Below are 20,680 nucleotides of genomic sequence, written 5' to 3' on the forward strand. Positions count from 1 at the left end.
GCACAGTGTAAAACCCAGCATGTTTAAGATTAACCAGAGCTTATCCCTTTTCATGCCATTGAAGAGTCACCTCTGTAACTCGCTGACACCTTAGCACAGCCTCCATTGGGCACAGTTACACAGGTATGTATTATAGCATTAAAGTTCATAATTAGGATTTTAAAGGACCTAAATTTTGTTGTTTCATTCAGGAAATCAGTATCTGGCTGTGCTCTGAAGAAATGCCTGTGCAAGAAGGTTACTCCATCGGGTCGCTGCAGCAGGTATTTTTCACCTTGCTCCAGAGAAGGGTGGGAGGATCTAGCAACTGATGAAGACAGGATAGCAGACAAGATGGAGCTTTGGCTTGATTCCATATGATAATTTCAGTGTAATTGTTTTGCCTTTAGGCTGCTGTATCTGATTAGACCAGTCTCTCACTGATCCAAGGTTAGGAGAATGCAAAACTGCTGTAGTGAAGTGCTAAACACAATTGCAGCCAGACCAAATAATCTGGGCCAGTTACCCATGCAGATCTGCAGATAGAGGCACACATGCAGTTTTGCATGAGGAACATAACACACAGTAGCTCCAAATTTGGGAGGAGGATTAATAATTTGTTAAGATAAAAGTTGTGGTCTCTACAGTAGGTTGGGTAATCATATAAATAAAGGTAAAAGTCCATTTTAGAGCAGCCTTCTTTTAATACTAATTGGATGCAAAAATCTTATCACATTAGTAACCTTCATACCTTTATAATAAGTCTTTTATTGTATTAGCCAGCTTGGTTTTCACTAATATGATACGAAAGACTTGCTAATATATTAGGAAAGTCACTAACACCATTAATTTACTAGATAAATTACTTCTCTATCTTGGAACTTTAAATGAAATGGAATTCACTAATCCTAATTGGTTTGCCTTCTACCAGAATTATTTCCCATTAGTTCAGCATGTTTTCTTTTTTCATACTTGAACAGAAGAGATTTCTTAAACTCAAAGCCTTGGGGTACAGTATATGGGTTTATTAATTATCAGGTATTCATTCAAGGGGGTTAATTAAGCAATAACTTTCCATTGACTGGAATATACAAAGGAATAAAAGGCTTGACTTGTCCTGCTGATTAAAGCAGTGAGGCCGTTGTGCCATCATTTTGCTCCATTTGGTTGTGGGGGAATAAAGTTTTCCCACTATTTAGCACGGAGCTCAGAGCCCCCATTCCTTATGCATAGAAACTTTGTTGGTTTGTTGATTTTTGTCCTTTTTTCCTCCCCCATCTCTGCCTGGCAATGAGGGTTGTGACCTGCCCTTGTGGCTGTGGATCTTGGTGCTGTAGCCCATGTTTTTGTCACATGGAGACTTGAGAACTGCAATGCAGTAACGGGAACTAAATCCCCTTGGAAATGAGGAGCCGGTGCTGAAGGCAGCATCCTGCTGAGTAAGTCGGGTATCTCACTGTAAGCACAACACTTCTGCTGAGGGGTTGGTACTTGGCCGTGTATTGGCTTCCAGGCAGAGTTTATGGTGTTGGCTTTGATGTTTGGGCCTAATTCAAACCTTTTTGGAATCAGTGGAAGGACTCTCCATGTACTTCAGTTGATTTTGGATCAGGCCCAGCAGTCTTGGAATAGCTTGTCTGTGCGAGAGACACCCTCTCTTCTCTGGGGACGTTGCCTCATCGTTTGAGAGGAGCAGCATGTCAGCTAAAACAGCTACTCTTGGGAAGGGGAGTGAGCTGCTCTCAAACAAGGACCTGAGAATCTTGCAAGGGTTACTTTGGTCTCGGGCTCACCCTGCAGGAACTTGAATCTGTTGTCTTTTAGGACATACTTTTGAGAAGTGGATCCTTTGAGAGCATAAATTAATATATTGGAATAGGTGGAAGAGAAAGGGGGTTTTCCTAGAGCTTCCCCAGGTCCCACTGAACTCCATTTCATGTAGCAGCCTCCCTGGGGCTGTGACAATCTGTTTTAATTAGAGCTGTCTCTGAGCATCTCTTGATTAGGCTGAGGAATGGGGCTCCACCGAGAATTCAGCTGACCCAAGCTGTGGGAGCGCAAAGGCCATCGTTGCGCAGGCCTCCCACGTACCCTCATTTGCACTGTGTGAGACTCCAGTCCAACCCAGCTCGCTGCTGGCCAGGCTCTGGAATCCATTTATAAAAGCTTGTGGTTGTGTCTGTGTGTTGGTAAACGCATATGATGCACTGGCTGGGGCTGGCTGAAACTGCCGCTCGCAATCAGCCCTGCATCACTGAGTCAGCGCATCCCGAAGCCTGAGCACATCTCTGCCCAGGGGAAGCAGGGCTGCTCCCCACCACGCCCGGGAAGGTGGGGCCTCCGGGTACCAGCCAGGAGCCCACTTGTCCCAGGCAGGAAAAGAGAAGGAGGTGGAGCTGGAGGCTGGAAAAATGTGTGATATTGGAGTGACTGCTGAGTTTATTCCCCAACAAGCGTTAGCTTGCTTTTCTTCTTGATTGTTTTGGTGATTGTGGTAAAGTGCAGATGTTATGCAATGGTAGGACTGGTAACACTGGCCACTGCCAAGTGTAGTGCCAGGAGTCATTTATAAGCTTCCCCAGCAATGAGCTCTGTCAGCACATGCTTCACCTCCTTGTTGCCATTGCAGGCACCACTGTTGAGCCAAGCTATGCTGTGACTGAGACGCCCCTTCCACACCAGTCTGGGAGAGGAGCTTCTTGCCCCCGTGAAGCCACTGTGCTGTGCCCTTGCCATGCTCTGTTAACTCTTGCAGAGGAGCTCTGCAGCCCAGCTAGAGAAGCCAAAATTCCAGCATCACCTTACCAAGAGGGACGTTTTGGTGAAACGAAAAGGTTTCGAAATCCCAACAAGAAAGGCTGTAAGATTGCCTTGAGTGCTTGAAATAATGTATGTATGCATACATCTAGGTATACCTGTATAATTGCATGAGCCAAATGGCTTGCTTTGGCTTGCTTATCATTCTAAGACATAAAACAGGTAATCTAGCTTTATTTGACACCTACGATAATCATCCAAGAAAATGAGAGGCTCTGTAATGGAGGTCTATAAACAGGTCTTGCAGGTCATTCCCACCAGCTGGCTCTGCACACCAGGGCTCTATGGAAACGTGACTATAAACACTGTGTTGGATCAAGAGCTGCTCTACTGACAGAAGAGACGAACACTAAAGCAGTACAAAACTGAGTAAGTCTCAGAAAATGATTCACTCTCTTAATTAATTTTCCATTTTGGTTGGTGGAATGCCCTTAGGTGGCTGCAGTGGGCTCGAGTTTCTTCTTTCTGGGCAGAGTTCACCTTTGCACAAGGACTGGGAAACTCTCCTCTCCCACCCTCCACGCACTGAGAAGCCCAGGCAGGATCCTTTAAGGGAATATCTTCCTCTACCCAAATCATTCTGAATCACACTAATTTCTTAAGGCACAATCGCATGTGGCTCAGAGGCTTATATAATTACCAATGCAGTGGTATGCTGGGAAGCCTGTAGCCTTCCTTTGTTAAGCAATGCCCCTTTCCCATCTCGTGGAAAGTATCCCCAAGTGCAGTTTTCTGTCCTGACAGCCCCTGGTAAAAGCAACTGTATGTGTGAGCAGCCCTTCTTGCGAAAGAGGCAGCATTCCCAGCTGTCTTGTGCTGGGATTCTTCATTCCCTGGGTGAGCCAAGCACTCATACAATAAGGCAGAGCAGGGGAGCAGAGTCAGACATGCATTCCCTATCCATGCAGGATCCAAATGCCCATGGTGTGCCATCTTGTACCAGGGCAGCCGGAGCAAATTCAATGCCAACGTTTCCAGAGTGCTTTTATGTCAGGTTTATGTGGTTGTCCAAGTTGAGTATGAACAGTTTGCTTGCTTTCTTTTGAATAATAAAATATTGAAGGCTCTGCTCCAGCCATTTCTTCCATGATTAACAACTAAATCCTTAGTCACAGTTTTCCCACAGAAATCCTTTACTCGGATCAGGAGACAGGACAAAAGGAGAGGAGAGAGCCCCCATGTCATGCCCCAGGCCATCCTAGGGAGGGGACAGGCAATCCTGAGCCTTATCTCTCCCAGGTCTTCCCCTACAATATGCCTGGAGAAGTGACTAAGCTGGGGAGAGGAGCTGGAGCAGCATGAGGTGGATGTGTAGGAGGTTGCCAATGGGGTTGTTCCAGCTTATGCTGGGAGTCACCTTGACCCAGAGCTACAAAGGAAATGTAAAACTGAATTTCTTCTTTCCATTTCTGCCCCACAAACTGCACAGCATAAAATGTATCACTTTCTTATTTTCAAATAGCTTTTCTATATGCATTATTAATGTAACTAAAACCCAAACCTTCAATTTATCACTCCCTGGATACTTGCACTTAGAAATGTGTGCTATATCATTGTCTGTTTAGAGATGGTGTTAAGTTCTAGCTTGAAAAGAAAGGTGTGGTGTTGGGAACTGTATCTTTCCTGAGAGGACACCAAAGTAAAGTGGGGTTTTTTTCAAGACAGAAGTGTGTAAGGGTCTCCCTTGATAGGGTGTAGGGGGACCTCAGGGCAAAGAGAGGGCATGGCCTGTTTTACTCTTTACCACCATGCAGGAGATACAATTTGGCTACTTCTGCCATTGAGCCTGAATTAATGTGATTTGATTTTTCCTCCGTCCAGTATTTTACTAATAAACACCAGTTTAAAACCCAAAATGTAGCCCATTAATGAATCATAGATATTTTGTCCTATCATGCTTTCATCTGCTTAAGCCTTAAATTTCTACTGCCCTGAGGAAGACTTTGATTAGGGCTCCATACGGTGCCAGAGATGGAAGGTTTATGCAGCTGGGGGTTTCTAGCAAAACATCAGAAGCTTTAGGGTTTCTCTTTGCTCCTGAGAAATGCTGCTGGCAGAAGAACAGGTTCTCAGAGTCAGACTGACAGAAAAATTACTGACACCCCTAAGAAACCAGGTAGGGACTGCAGTTTTGACCTGATGAGGATTTTAACATCAAGATTCCCATGAAAGCCATGTGAAGTCAATGGAGATACTTCCACTGATTTCTAAGGACTGTGAGGTATACCCCATAGGGTAATGATCTCACAGGCTCTTCACAACCTGTCTTAGATGGATTTGAACAGCAGATCTGTGCTAAAGGGAAAGGGGGCACGATTCCCTTTCCCTCTGAGGAGGAGAGAAGGTGCAGAGTATGCAGCTGTGGGCTTATCTACAGCTTGGTGTGGCCACAGGGCAGGGACTACCCACTGCAGGGAGCTATGAGGGATGTGCCACCTGCCCAGACATTTGTGCCCACGAAGGCTCACCCTGAGTGAAGTGTGCTGCAGTGGAGTGACCTGGAGTCACCAGTGCTTTGGAGCCCATCATGGGCTGTGCAATGCAGGGGTGGAGGCCACAGTATCTTGAGTCCCAGTCTCTCTTCTGCCAGGGGGAAAACAGGTCTTTAGAGGCTGAGGGGTGGTACCAGACCAGCGTCCACATGCCCAGCCTGTGGAGGTCTGTTCCTTCAGGCAGGAATCACATGAGATAGTTGAGTTGAAATTGGGAGAAACTGCTCCAGCAGCTCTCTGTGATAGGGTGTAAAGTTTCATTTCTAACATCTAGAACCTGCACTCGACTGCACTTGAGAGAAGCCACCTGTTCAGCTCTGGGCACTGTCATCAGGGCCAGGATTCACCTCCCAGAATTAGCAGCCAATGTCAGGATTTCGGTGTGCCAGGCAGTAAAGGGGTCCCTTCTCCAAACATCTGCCCCCAGCACCCCACTAGAAGAGAAAAATATGAGCACAGGGAATTAAAGTGACAGCCCCTGAGATCTGGCATATGTTACTGTCTCTCAGGCTGATTTAACTGGGCAGCAGGTAGAAAAGACAAATATTCACTAGAGAAGCTGGAGAAATGGAGGCAAGGCAGAATGAGATAAAACCTCTCCGAGAGAGTGTTTTACAGTGTGGTTCCTTGGGGGGCTGGGAAGGAAGGAGAAAGTTCACCATAAATGGAAAAAGGCTTGAACTATAATTAATTTACCTTGTCTGAGCTTTTTACCACATTTCCATGCATGAGAAAAAAAATGCACCAAAACTCACATGTTCTTTATTTTTTAAGTACACAAGAGATAAATGGCTCACAACAGATTAATTTGGCCATATATTTGCTCAGACTATGGAAGGGCTTGTGATGGACTTCAGCTTCAGATGAAATAATTAACCCAGACTGAAAGGGCATTTATTGGAAAGGCAATATGGAAAAAGAGGTTGCTGCTGTCTGATCTGCCTGACTCCTGCAAATTAACAACTTAAAGGCGAGGTTTTCTTGGAAATCTGTAGGAAGGAGCTAAGCTCCACTGCTTGCACTGAGCCAAATGGGCTTCAGAAGCAATGAAGGCAGCTCCCTTCCCAAGGCTGCTGGTCACTCAAAGTTGATCTGGGATGTGACAATCAACCCAGGTTCTCTCTGGCTCATACTTTGCCAAAAAGAGGTTGGGGAATCAACCTATTTTTACTGTTTCTAGCACCAGCTGTAGGAGATCCCAGCTCAGTTGCCTGTGTGGGTTCTGCATGCCTGTACCAAATGTAATTTGTCCTCTCACAGTGGTGTCGGCAGCAGAAGAGACACTGAAAGATTTGATCAGCCTGAAGCCAGAACTCACATAATCACTTTTGCTATGTAGAAACTAAAGTTGATAAAAATGACAGGATTCCAGTGAAGGTCTGAAGTGTCCCCAGGTTCAAGGATTCTTGGATTAAGGGCTGGAGTCTGCTAGGAACTCGAGGTTAAATTTTGCTCTTTCCCCTTTGTAGTGTTGACCATACAGAAGAAAAATACTTGGAAGGAAGCAAAGTATATATATATATACTTCTGCAGCCTAAGAGCTGGTTTCAGTCCTGCATACTTTTATGTAGAACTCAATAAAATGCATTTGCAAACATAATTACAGATGCATCAATGTCCTCTAATAATGGATTATATAAAGCCTGTTACGAAGTGCATTCATATCAACTTCTTGGCGAATTATACTACCTGCTATAACCAGGTGTTATAAAAACAATTACAGGTCTATGGGAATTACTGACACAAACTATGTACCCTTTAAATGAAATACAATTTCAGGTAGCTGTAAAAGGTGCTGTAGAGGGTGGTGGAGCTATTTTGGACATCCTGGAGCCAGCAGAACAGGAGAAGAAGCAGTTCTTGGGGAAAGCATGGTGATAAATGGTGCTTCAATGTGCGTTGGCTGACTCTTGGCTCGAGGCCTACAGGTTGATCCAGCTGTCCTTGTGTGCCACAATATTTTGTCCTGGTTTGTAGTCCCAAATTCCCATTAAAATATGCAGCAATTTGCTCACCTAAGTAATGAATGAAAAATAATTAAGACCCTAGTCCTGAATTATTACCAAGCATTTATGAAGTTTCTTCAATTTGCTGGATTCCCACATGAAGGCTTTATTTGAAGCCTTTTCAGTTGAATGGAAATTTACTGTTGAATTGGGCAATCTCTGGATAAAGTCTTGGTTTAATTTTGTGAGATTATTTCTTTAGGGCAGAAGGGATGTTATTCTGAGTTATTAGGTTGAGTATTTTGCTGTATCATGAGAAAAACAAATGGATTTCTTCTTCTACTTCCTCATCACTAAAAACAGCCTCTAGTAAAAGATAAGCAGAACCAGTACAGATAGAAAGGAAGCCCCTTCCCTTTTCTCTCTGCACTGAACCTTTACCCAAAGGTTTTTGTTTTTTTTTTTGTATGGTTCCTGTTGTTGTTCATATATTTCCTAGTTCTGCCTAGGACATGGAGCACAGTCACAACCACACAAGTTCCCATCATCATGTTTCTTTGCTATTCAGAAAAAATCTTCCCCAGTCCATTTGTTTTTGCAATAACGGATGTTTGGGCAGTGTGAGAAAGCAAAGAGTGCGTGGACCATGGGTGTCACATCAGTGACCTGCAGTTCAGTTTAAGAATGGAGCTGCAGAAACACACTCCTCAGTATACCAGATGCAAGTTTTTGAGGGTGAAACACACCATGCAGCAGGCCCAAAGCCCAGCTCTCTGGAACCAAGGACCTGCTTGCAAATGAGTGAGATGCCCTTTCAAGCAGCTTTCCTGCATATTTTCCGTATGAAATCCAAGTAGATTATGGTGCATAACCACTGTTATGCAGACGTGAGATTGGGATGCAGCTGGGACATATGCTTAGACACAGAAATTGAGATTTACTTCCATGTAAGCAGCTACCCTGATAATTTGCAAGTACATCTTTCCTCCAAGGACCTGAAAGCACTTCACAAATATTGTTGGAGGCTCAGAATGTTCTTGCACTTAAACAAACTCGTTGTTAGAGAGGTTAAGTGATTTATTTGAGGTTTCTCAGTAAATCAGAGGTAGAGGTAGGAAGTGAAACAAGATCATGACTGCAAATGACATCCTTTAACCTTTGGAGGTGCTACTGTGTACAAAGGCCTGACCCCACCAGCCTCACTCATATGAGCAGTGTCTCTGAAGTTAATGGGATGACTGGCATGAGAAAAGGGCTGCAATATTTGCCTCTTTAGGCCTTTCTCTGTGAAGTGTTTAATATTTCCCCAGAGGTACGTTTGGCTTCACCTTCTACAGAGTGTCTTATAGCAACAACAACAACAACAGCAACAGAAAAGTCAAATCCATTTTCTTCCTTTAGCACGTAAAATCAGGATCCAAGGCGAGCACTCTCTCTGGGCAGGCGCTAAGCCACGGGGACCTGCAGAGAGTTGGTGTTTCTTGGAAATGGGCTTTGACTTCTCTGCTTGTCTCTTTCACAGGAAAGTAAGAGATTTTGGGACACAGTATGGACCTGCACATTTCCTAGCTGGTAAAAAAAACCATAGTCCATATTTCTTCTCAGCAAAAGTTTGGCACTACCCCAACTTCAGCAATCACAAAGACTAATATGTAAGAAAGACTGCACTAAAAATACAACGTAAAAATATATCCTTAATAAAATGAAACCAGAATTCCCAAATTCATTTTTCTTTCTCTGCAGAAAAAAAAAGGGTTGTGGCTACAAGCCACTTTTTGCCTATTTAAGTCTCTGTGCTTCTTATTCCACTTCTTTAACAGGCTTGAAATGAATGAAGAGGTAGCAGACACGAGAGTGACATAGGCAGTAAATTATGTAAGTTCTATAAATGCGTGGCAATGGCAAGCAGGTTTCAATGCTAATGCAGCCGGCAGAGATTTCTGCCATTAGGGAAGAAAGGAGGGAACCTGCAGCATCTGAAGAGAAATGGGCTCAGGGAGTCCAGCGCCTGCTCCAGCCTGCAGAGAGGGGAGCCTGCCACATTCAGGAAAGGGGAAACGACTCCTGAAACGTGCACAAGTGACAATTCCCCGTAGCTTGAACTTTGATGACAAAGGGAAAGAGATCATTAACTGTGAGCGAGGAGAGTTTGTGGAAGAGAGAAGAGAAAAGGGGGAAAAAAAAAAAAAACGCTCTTTAACTCTGGAGTTTTTAAAAGTGCCCTTGTTTGTTTTCTTGGCAGAGGAGCGGAGCGTTTGGCACCCATCCTTGGAAGGTGGCCCAGCTGTACAAACGCTGGGGTTGGCCCTTTCCACGCTGTTGCTAAGCTGATGGCCCAATAGCCGGCGGGGCTCTCCACACCCCACCCGTGCTCCGGCCGCATCCAGGCTCCAGCCCGCCTGTATTAAAGGCTTCTTTTCTCCCACTCGCTAATAATAATAATTCAAGAAAAAAAAAAAAAAAAAAAGGAAAAAAAGAAAAAAAGAAGAAGCCAAAAAAGTGCCGAGTTTATGCAAGCAAACCCTCCCCAGCTCTTGCCAGGAGCTGAGCAGAGGGGAGCTGGGGAGCACCAGCCCGTACCCGGCTCCCGCTGGGATGGATAGGGCTCAGCGCTGGGCTCTGGTCGGACTCGTTCTGCGCTCCCTCCCTCTACTCCCACAGCCTCAAGGTATAGGGCAGAAACAAAGGGATTTTTCTCCCCCGCCCCCCCCCCCCCCGCCCCTTTCCTCCTTTTTTCTTTTTTAATAACTTTATCAACTCCGAACCCCAGGATGATTTGTGTGTTTCATACTCTCTCTGTGCTTTTACTCTTGGTTAGAACTTGGATCCTTTCCATTTCTCAGTTAAAAACTCTTTTTTTTCTTTTTCTTTTCTTTTTTTTCCCCCCTCTCTCTTTCCCCCAGTTGTTTGTGGTTTTGCATGAAAGGGCACTGTTAACTCCTTCAGCGCCCAGTTGGAAAGGGCTCTCTTGGCTCTGCTGTTTTAGGTATTTCTGGAAGAGCAGAATAAAGTGCTGGGTTTCAAAAACACAGTCTGAAGAAAGGACAGCAGTGATGGAAAAGATTCACACTGAAACCGCTGCTGTAAGTTAACCCCAGCTAGAAAAGCAGAGCCCCTGTTATGGACTTACAAGAGGCCTCACCAGTCCTGCAAGGCACAGGATGAGGCCATTCCGAGCTGGTGCTCAAAAGCATCGACTTAAGGGGCAGAAGGTGAGAGGTTTGGTAAAAGCATGGGAGGCGGTGACTGTCCTGGCTGCTCCACACTGAGCGGGGAGCCAGGCCACCACATGCTACTGCTGGACAGGGCTAACACCCCTTCCTGGCTCAGCATGTGCACAAAGCCTTGCTTTTGGGTGAAAAACTGGGAATTCGGGGTTTTTTTGCTGCGTAACTACAATATAAGCAAAAGGTGCAGTTTTGCACCGAGGTTGTGTTAAATGCCATGTGGCTGAACAGGAAGTCCTCAACACACCAGGACACCTATAAATCATGGGAAAAGCTGGGCAAGTTCTTGCTGGAAGTTGCAAAATGTAGAGGATTAATTTTCCCTGTTGTCCATAGGAGATGAAAGACTGGGAAGTTGGCATCTGTCACTTAAATCACTTTTTTTGCCCTCCTCATCTACAGTTGCAGCTGCAGACAGTGGGGATGGTCTCTCTCCCGTGGGGAGGCTGGGCTGGGTACACATGTCCACGCCTGCACTGCTCCAAGAGCTTTCCCAGCTGAAGTCCTGGAGCTTTGAGGGAATGCTAGAAACAGGGATGACTTCAATACTTGGCAGCAGCTAGGATAAGTTATCTTTTTCCTTTAAAATAGAGCATGTTACGCAAGCAGGTTTTATTATAATTATGGGTATTTATTATTTCTGTAGATTATAAAATAATCTTCTTGGAAGCAATAGGAATGTAAATTTAGTATTTCATGCTATTTGTGAATTAAGTAACACAGCATTTCTTGTACACCTTCTCAAAGCTCATGAAAAATCCCCTCTTATATTTGCACACCCTGTGGTAATTAGCAAGTAGTACTTTTCATTTTTTAGACTTTAAAAAAATCTTTCTGTATTGGTTAAAACAAGTGCATATTTTTTCCAACATCCTCCCCAGTATGATTGCTGTTCCTGAATGTTTCTGAATGTTTCTACGCGTGTTACCATGTATGTTTGTTTTGCCTGTTAGTTCGGTTTTGTAGAACAAATGTAGAAAACGAAAATATAGATTTTTAACCGCAACAAGATTCCCTGCAGACAGGATTTTTTTGTACAGCTATAGAAATGCAGCAGCTCAGAGGAAGAGCACAGCATGTAATTTTACATATATCACAGCCCTTTTTTATTACTCTTACCACAGCAGCTGAATGGAGAATTACAGAAACTATGTCCCTGATTCTGTAAAGATTTTAAAAAGAGGCTTAACTTTAGGCATACAGGTAACTTCAAAGGGAATTAAGTGAAAATAGAAGATATGAGTATTTCATGACAGATGAATGCATTAGAGAAAATGATCTATACAAAACTTCATCCAGAAGTTCTGGAATTACGTTAATTGACCTTGGTGAGCTAAACAAAAGCTCAGTCGAAATTATTTTCAGAATTTAAACCCAACACTTTTGCAAAATAAAACCCAGTGTAATGGATATTCCTATTATTGTGTATCCGCTGGTTTTCTGTAGGCAAAGGGTGAAATCCAGCACTGCGGAAGGGAGTGGGAGCATTGCCGTTGATTTCACTGATGCCAGAATTTTGCCCAAAACACTTACACTTCCTTTGGCTCTGACTTTTCTTTTATTAACTCTGACATTGGTTTCTGCATCTCTGCTGTCACACTGCATGGGGTGCAAGAGCATTTTAAAATTAACAGTGGGCTTGAGCTGCAGAGCATGGCTCATTGATCAAACCTCTGAATCCATCTGACAGAGTCTGATCAGGTGTTTGATTCCTGCCCAGACACACCTCTTTGCACACTTGCAATTTTGTTGGCACACCTGTTGTGACCAAGGTGGGAAACTTTGTGCATTTAGCAAATCCCAGTCTGGTGGGGCAAACTAAGCATCAATTTTCCTTCACCACGTAGGAGCAAGCTGTGTCAAGTACTGCACATCACTTTATGATCATGCTAAAGCCACTGTGACAACAAGCCACCTCAGCAAGCTGTCATTTTAATGTTTTATCCATTTTCTTTTCGTGTGTGTTCGCTCCACATTCCAGTGAAGCCTCATCTCCCCTGCCCACCGCCATCGGCTACTAGGCTGCAGCAAAGCCCCGTCTCGAACATGTCACATAGAATGAACTGGGAAAACTCCACACAAAACGTTCTGAACGCTGGCTTCCAGAGGAAAATTCTCTCCTGGTCAGAAAGAGAGAAGGATGAGTGAGACAGTGGTAGGTGGCACCTGCACAGGGGCAGCACTCAGCCTCCTGCAGCCAGGATTGTTGTCCTGGTGGTTTTCTGTGGGACACAGATTCAATCTGTGTGGCGGCTGCAGTGGGAACCCCTCTGTGCCTCGCTGCCACAGCTCTGTGGGATGCCCGTGCCCATTTATCACTTCAAACTAAGCTGAGCAGCTCCACTGTAATACTGCAAATTACAGGCCTTCTAGATCATCATTTTAAAGCACTTAAGCTTGTGTTGTCTTTTAGCTTTTTATTCATCTAACTAGTTAAGGTTTTGAAGACCTAATCTAGTTCCCATTAAGACAAAGAAGAGGATTCCTTTCCCTGTGAAGTGTTACACCCCAGGAAGCCAAAAACTTTGCTGTCTGCCTTCGACATGTATATCTTACTGGCATTAACAGCTCAACCTATAGATTTTTCTTCATCAGTGGGGAGGTTTTATTCTTATCCCCATTTTACAGGATGAAATCTCTTATCCAGTAAAGTATGTGAGCATGTGCCAGTTTCAACAGAGCTGGTGGAATATTTCCAGGATAGACAGTGTTTGCCAAAAGTGCAATTTGAAGTGGAAAACTATTCACAAATTCTGGTTGAACGTAATGCAGAGTTTTGTCAGAAAGAAAATCAGGGAAAATACTTTTCTCAGGGCAAATGTTTCATTTCAGTATTTTCAAAATAAACTATATAATTTTCACCTTTCTTATACCACTTAATTTTCAAAATTAACCATTTTTCTTCATTATTATTTTTAAAATAATATGGTCAATTGAATGTTAGTAAGGGAGTGAATTGTCACTGCTCAAAGTTTCATTTTGATGGTTTGAAAGGGAGGGTTTGCTCAGCTAGAATGTTTGTTGTTTAAATTTTGCTTAAAAAACAGTATGAAAACTTCCATTCTAGATCAAGCAATGCAATCTGGGCTGACCCAAAATGAAACTTTGGGGGGGCTTTTATGTTTGTTCCACCAACACATTGTGTGTTTGAGGTTGAACCTCACCTGGATCATTTTTCCAGTCTGCCGTTCAGCCACCAGGCCGAAGGGAACACGTCTGTACAGCTCCTGCTCCAGCAGTTTAACTGCTCTATTGTTTTCACTTGACTCCTGTGAAACTACCTGTGCTGGGAGTCAGCCACGTGGCTTTGAGTCTCCCTGAATCAATGCCCAAACAAACTTTTGGGAAGTCAATCCAGGTGATGGGCAGAGCCCGGCGGGGAGCCTCGGATTCCTGGCTGGCCCTGTGGTGCTCTGAGTTCAGGACCCTTCTTCTCCAGGTTTGCAGACCTCTCTGCAACACATCTGGGTTAAGAAGGAAGGATGGGGGCTGAAAGGGAATTATTTTCTTTCGCAGCCTTCAGTGCTTATGACCCAAATTGGGGAAGTGTGTAAGCTGGAAGAAATGCCTGGGTGGATTTGAAACTGAGATCAGGGCTACATTTTTCAGTGATTCTTATATTAGTTTAAAACGTTCTTCTGCCTCTTATGAGCATAACTTCCTTTAAATAAATACACAGATAACTTCCCCTAGTTGCCAAGAGTTTTCCCATCCTCTTATAATAGCTCCTCATAATAATGCAAAATAAGCGATAAAATAAAAATGAATTGAAATAATTTTGCAATGACTACTTTAACAATTAATCTGTTCAGGGAACAGCAGGAACAACAAAGACATAAATTTAAACATATACCTCTAAATAGCATAATTGCCTTTTAAGTTTCAAACTGTACACACGAAAAAGAATTCCAGCCATCCAAGAGAGAAGGAAACATGATCCAAAGGATGCTTGCTACACACCAAAATATTTTCCACCAAACTAAGTTTTATGAACTTCCCAATACCAGGCGATATGTATCTGCAGCTCACTCATACTGACTTAATTTGTTGCTCTGTGTGACAAGTTGTAGTCTGATCTAGCCTGACATGCCATGGTATGCACAGCACACATATATCATGATAAGACAGTTGAAAACCAAAGACAAACAGCCCCAAAGAGAGAGTTAAATAGCATGATCCAGTAGGGGCCTGCATCCATCAGAGGGAAGCTATTTGAAATGGCACACCTTCCACTTGCAAGTAAATAAATACTGATTGCATGCAATAGCTGGGAGTGAAGGAGATAACACCGTGTTCCCACGGACAACTTGCTTTCTTCTCCTCCATATGTATCAGTTACATTCTTTCTAATGACATCCTTTTTTATCAGTGTAGTGAAAAAACAGGGTGTCTTGGACTCGTAAACCCCACTGAAATGAGAAGATGGAATCTCTTGCTGCTCACTGGAGAATGAGACGAACCCAGCTGCTACTGCTGCTGTAACACGATGCTCCTGCATCCTCCTTCTGTTCTTTATTACGTTGGTAAAAGCACCAGGAATTCAACTGGCTTCATTTCTGGCCAACTTCAGGTTCCTCTTCTAAGGACACAAAATATTTCTGGGCTATAACTGAAGGATTCCTCTGGCAAAGGGGATGACCTCTTCAGTGTTTGAGGTTCTGAGAGAAACTACTGCCCAGCTGTAGCAATGTTAGTTGCATTCCCATTACCAAAAAGCCCAGTAGGAAACAGGTGACTTTTTGTCATTTAGTGAATGAAGGTGTTGGCAATTATGACAAAGAGCTCACTTTGAAGGGGTGGTTATAAGACACAATCAAAACATGTCCGTTTCACTCCTTGTGTCTCAGGTATCACATCTGAGGTGTTTCTGAGGCCCTGGGATGCAGAGGTTTAGAGCATTACACAGATCTGATTTTCATGCCTAGAAAACTGACACACACTAACACAATGGTTTTTATACCTGTATTTGGGCCACAAAAGAATATAAAAACCCAGGCAAACATGGCAGTAATTTGTAACGAATTTTTCAGTTTTCTTTTTATAAAGAGTGGTGTTTTGACCAAGTGAAAGCTGCCTTCACTTTGGTCCCTTTGAGTTCAGCATTGTGAGAGTCTAGCTGAGAAGCTGAGAACTTCAGTTTATCTTAAAGTTTATCTTAAAGTGCTCTTAAAGCTGTGTCTGTGGTGTTGCACTGCCTCACTTTGAGGAGCTGGGATGAAGAACTGAGCACGTGCTGCATCTGCTTAGTGTTTCTACAGACTGTGCAGGATGATCACTCATCCAAAAAGAAACACTTTCCACTCTACATGAGCATCAGTGGAAACGCAGATAGTTTCAGAGCAGTTCTCTTTTTATCATAGAAAACTGACATTCTCTATGGACCTGCTCCAAACCCTGATCGTGTCAATGAAAGGACTCCCATTGAATTCAGTGTGACTTGGAGTGGTTCCTGAAAATGGGAACAAAGCAGCAAATTTCATAAATCTTCTGATGTGGTCCTTAAAGCTAGAATTCAGACCCCATGGGGCAAAGGTTTGTGATTAGAAAGATGATTTGGCCTCTCTTTCTTCCTGAGTTGAACCATTCAGGCCTCACTGAAGATTCATTCTTTTAGAAATATCATATGCCAGTCAGCACAGGGGATCATCGGTCTGTTAAATGCTACATTATGCCTTTTACTTTTCATTATGGTATGAGATTTGATTAAGGCAGTCAATGACCCTGTGCTTAGAAACAGAAGGAAAAAAAAAAGGGAAAAAAAAAAAAAAAAAGCTAATGGAGCCATAGAGCTAAAATATGTTGCTGAGAAGTGCAACAATTGAAGGTGTGGAAGAGAGAGGAATTATCACAGCACTGTTGGCACTGAAGTGGTGTTGGGAGGCTTTTACCTGCCATAAAGCATGTGCTGGCACTATTTCATTTTCCACCTTGGCCATAATGCAGACCCTGTTTGTGTAGGAGAGTTTCCCAGCCTGAGAGCAGAGGAGCACATGGATGCCCACACTCCAGGATCCCAGGCAATGCTCACCAGCAGCTGCTGCTCTCAGCAGCCCAGTGCCTGCTTATGGCTACGCCCCTACACCTTTCCCAGGGAAGTTTCTAAAGGTGCTTAGGAAAATAAAAGGAGTTTTACCTCTATGTCTCTTTGTGCCATTGACAGAAAACCAATTTTATTTCCTTCCCTTCTCTCCCTTTAGACCTTCTGCATGTTCCCCCAAACTTGGTGCTGCACTTGATGTGTCAGAGCCCACTGGGAAGGAGGGACTGCTCTCTGCACAATTTTCTGTCACAATTCTTTCAACATTTTGACTCAAGGTAGTTTGGCTTTATCACTCCCTGGGTGCACTGTAGGTGCCTGTCTCCCGAGGCTCGTGACGTGAACCATTGTGTTGACATGTGGAGCCTCTTCTCCAAGCTGCTCTGTATAAGTCATTCAACCTTTTGATTAGGAGGTTAATTTGCATGGTACTGTGCGTATTCTTTTACTGGAATATATATACGATGAAATGTATGATGTAAGTTAATCCAAAGCTAAAGAGGCCAATAAAAGCCAGTTCCTTAAGGAGGAAGAAAAAAGAGCAGAGCTCAATGGAAGAAAAGCTTGGTCTCAGTCCAGAGTCCTGACTCATTGTTAGCCTCCAGAGCGTCCTGACTAGCATCAACGTGTCCTGGAAGCAATGTGATTTTCCTACTGTATTAACGAAAAAATAATGAAATGTAATGCTAAAACAATAGGACATACCAGAAAAATTTCCACTGAGGAATGGGGCTCTGTAATAAGCTCATGTCAGAATGATTTCCATCCTGTTTGCAGAATCTGAGCGTATGGTGGAGTGACATGACTTTGTGCAGGCTGTGGAGAAGGGAGCAGCTCCTAAAGGTGTGTAGACAGTTTCTTCTGTACCACGTGCTTCAGAAAGCTGGGAAACAGAATATGAAATATATTTCTATTAACGGGAGCCACCCAGCCAAGAGGGAGCACTAGGAATGTGCTGTATAGCTGCAGAGAAATGTTAAGACCTCTTGGAAATCTGAAAAATGTTTCAATGGCCTTCTACCCGTGTCTCTCCATAACTATAATCTCAATATATATATATAATTTGGAAGTGACGGCGTCCTGGAAGCTTGACTAGTGTGAGCTCACAGTTATCTTTTGCTTGATCCTGTGAAATAAATTATAAGCAGCAAATCCCAACTGCAGATAAATTCTTCTCCATCTGTTTTCCTATAAGAGAAAAAAATGTAGAATTGCTTTCATGCAACAATTGCACAAGCAAGTCATAAGCTTAGAGACAAAGGAGAAGAAAGCTAGAATGCTTTCTGGTTTAATGCCAAAGATTTTTAAGATAAAAATTCTCTGAAAGTAACTTCAATAAACCAATGACTGTTGAGCTTAAACAAACCTCAAGTCAAGTTACATTCAATTTCACTTAAATATTCCTTAGGAGTAAAAGAAAACATAAATGCACAAACCCAAAATTTTTATGTCTTAATTGTCATCTTTTTCCCACAATGTGTCCTAAACTAAAATGAGGTCATTTGGATTTTGGTAACCAGTCTAAGTACAGTGCAAAATATATTTCAAGGCAGAACAAGAGTTCACATCCCAAAAACAAAGGAGTTAGCAAATATATAAAACTGCATGAGACTGAATGCACTCAATGCCTAGGGAAGTATAGTTTTACCTGTCAGAAACAAAAAAGTTGGTCTGCATCCATTACATAGACATAAAATAATCTCAGCAAGGGCTGCACCACAGCTAAAGCCTGAGAAAATACTGGCTAAACTTAGCAAAAGAGTTCCTAAATCAGAGTTGTTCCTAGCAAGGAAAATTTTGCTACATTTAAAAATAAAGCAGGTACAATCCTGTGTGAATCAATAATGTGTGTAGTGACAAAAAAGTGACAAAAGATGCTTATACAGTTATAATTACAGCTTGCAGGTCACTTAAATGCCTTGCATGGACAGTCCATAAAGAGAATACGACCAGGCACTATGAATAAGAGCATGAATAAATAGTAAAGATGTAGAAGTAAGGCTAATGAAAAATAAACATTCTTGTTAGGAAGAGAGAGAGCAACAGTAAGAATTAGAGTGATCCGGATTTTCAGGAATACAAGTGAGTGAACACGTACTGCAGACTTTGCATATGAGTATCTGGAAGGGATCTAAAAATCAAAAATAATTAAATGTTTGGTAGTTACATCTGTCCCTCTTTAATCACAGCATACTTATCTAGAACTTCGTAGGCAGTGAAGACTTTTTTTCCTACTTTCATATTTGTTGTGTTTTTTCGGTTTCTATTAAATATCTACCAGAAGTGCTCTGATCCCACTCGAAATCCAAACCCCCAAAAATGCATGAAGGGAAATAATCCAAATGTCAAATGCAACCACGAGAAGTTAGTCAATCCATCCAAACAAAAGCAATCGAGCCACATCCTTCTCTTTCCTCTCTGGAGACTCACATACATCTAATAATAACCCACCACGGGCACTTCGAGGAAAGGGAAGTGAGGAGGAGCTGTGAGTTTTGACCCCATTCTAGAAAACAAATAGTGTCCAGGCATTTTGGTGAAAGTGCATCAGCTGGTGGCATCCCAGTGTAAAAGTTTATGTGAATAATCTGAATTACACACAGAGATCTGGTGGAGCATACAGTGCCACTTGCAACGTGTATGAGCAACTCAAGAGGCTCTAACAACCCCTCTCTGCAACCTCTGAAGTGTTCCTGCTGTCCTGCAAGGGTCTCTCCTGCATGATTTCACATCAAGTTGGTATTGGAAAAGCCATGAAAAAGTAGGATGAGTTTTCCTCCTGATGAGACAGTCCGTTCATGATTCACAGGCACTGGGTCTCCACTGCCCTTGCTCAGGTCCTCCCCAGCAGCAAGGGATGGTAGCAGCACCCGTCTAATTCTCCTGCAGCCCCAACTAAAGTGTGAAATCATAAATGTGCTTTGGCAGGATGTATTTAGGTGACAGTTTTGGGGAAAACACTTGGTTTTCTGTTGACCCTCTTGCATCAAAGACGCTGGCAAGATTAACTGGTGGGTAGTGGCCACAGAGGGAGCAGCTGTGCACTGTCTGGGGATTTCATCTGGCAAACACTTTGTGGAGTTTATTAATCCCCTTGAGCTGACCAGGGCTGCTTTTATGTGTGAAGTTAAATATATGCCTGCTTGCAGGGTGAGGGGCTTTATGTATTTATACCTCATGTCCTTGAAAATCTATCTTTCATATGTCAGTACTTGGTTCGTGTGCCTTATTCCCCTGTATGCTACCCTGAATGTAAGTTCTTTATGAATCTACCTGAAATTGTCTTTTGCAAATGTGTTGGTTTCAGTTTGCAAGAAAGTTGTTCCTCTTTGTACTGCTGGGCATTTCTTTTGTTCATTTTCCTTTGTTAGAGGCTGACAGCATACTGGCTGCAGTTTTCATGTGATCATTCCTGAAATTGCTTCGTGCTTGGACAAATGTGTAGGTGTTCTGTGCAACTTCTTTAAATACTGAGTGAAAACAGTACTTCAAGAATAAAGGAATATACCACAAGATTCTGTTTCTTTCTGCCATTTTTGTCTCTCATAATTCATCTAATGAGCTTATTTTTGCACCCTATCTTTCATCCCCCACTCTATATTAACAACTTTTCCCTTGATTTCATTGATTCTCCTTGCCCACAGTGGCCTTTTTTAATAATTTATTCAATATGTTTATTCTTCTGAAAGTACCGGCTGCCAAGAGAGGTTGTGGAATAGTCATCACTGGCTCACCTAGACACCCATCTATTAGGGATTATTTAAGGATAAGGAAATCAATCTTTCTGTGATTCATGAGGAGGAGGGGATGGATTAAATGACCTGGTAGAATAGTCCCCTCTAATTTAAATTATTCTGTTTTGGGTAATGTTTCTTATTTTGTTGGATTTGGGGTTTTGTTGTTGTTGGCCTTTTTCTTTTTTTCTTTTTTTCCCTTTTTTTTTGTTCTAAATTCTTTTTGATCTCAATTTCCTTTTTTTTTTTTTTTTAAGATAATGTCCTCTTGTGTTCATGTTCTTTGAAAGTATAGAGAATTTGCATGAACCAATTTTTATTAGTTCCCTTGAGAATGTTAAAAACTTCAATTAGGTCACAGTGAAGTCTCTTTTCCAGAGTGAAATTCCTTAATCTTCCTTAATAACTTAAATCTTTGAGAAGTGATGTTGTTCTGCAATGCATTTTC

At 42.8% G+C, this 20,680-nt stretch overlaps 1 long non-coding RNA gene across 1 annotated transcript; it reads left to right on the plus strand.

The window, feature by feature from the left end:
- The first annotated feature begins 269 nt into the window (after positions 1 to 269).
- Positions 270 to 20,013, plus strand: LOC116449977. The gene is made up of 2 exons (XR_004242618.1): positions 270 to 9,902; positions 10,221 to 20,013. It is a non-coding gene; the product is annotated as an uncharacterized LOC116449977 (long non-coding RNA).
- The last annotated feature ends 667 nt before the right edge of the window (positions 20,014 to 20,680 follow it).

This window comes from Corvus moneduloides, chromosome 12, assembly GCF_009650955.1.
Source record: "Corvus moneduloides isolate bCorMon1 chromosome 12, bCorMon1.pri, whole genome shotgun sequence".
In the NCBI taxonomy this organism is placed as follows: domain Eukaryota; kingdom Metazoa; phylum Chordata; class Aves; order Passeriformes; family Corvidae; genus Corvus; species Corvus moneduloides.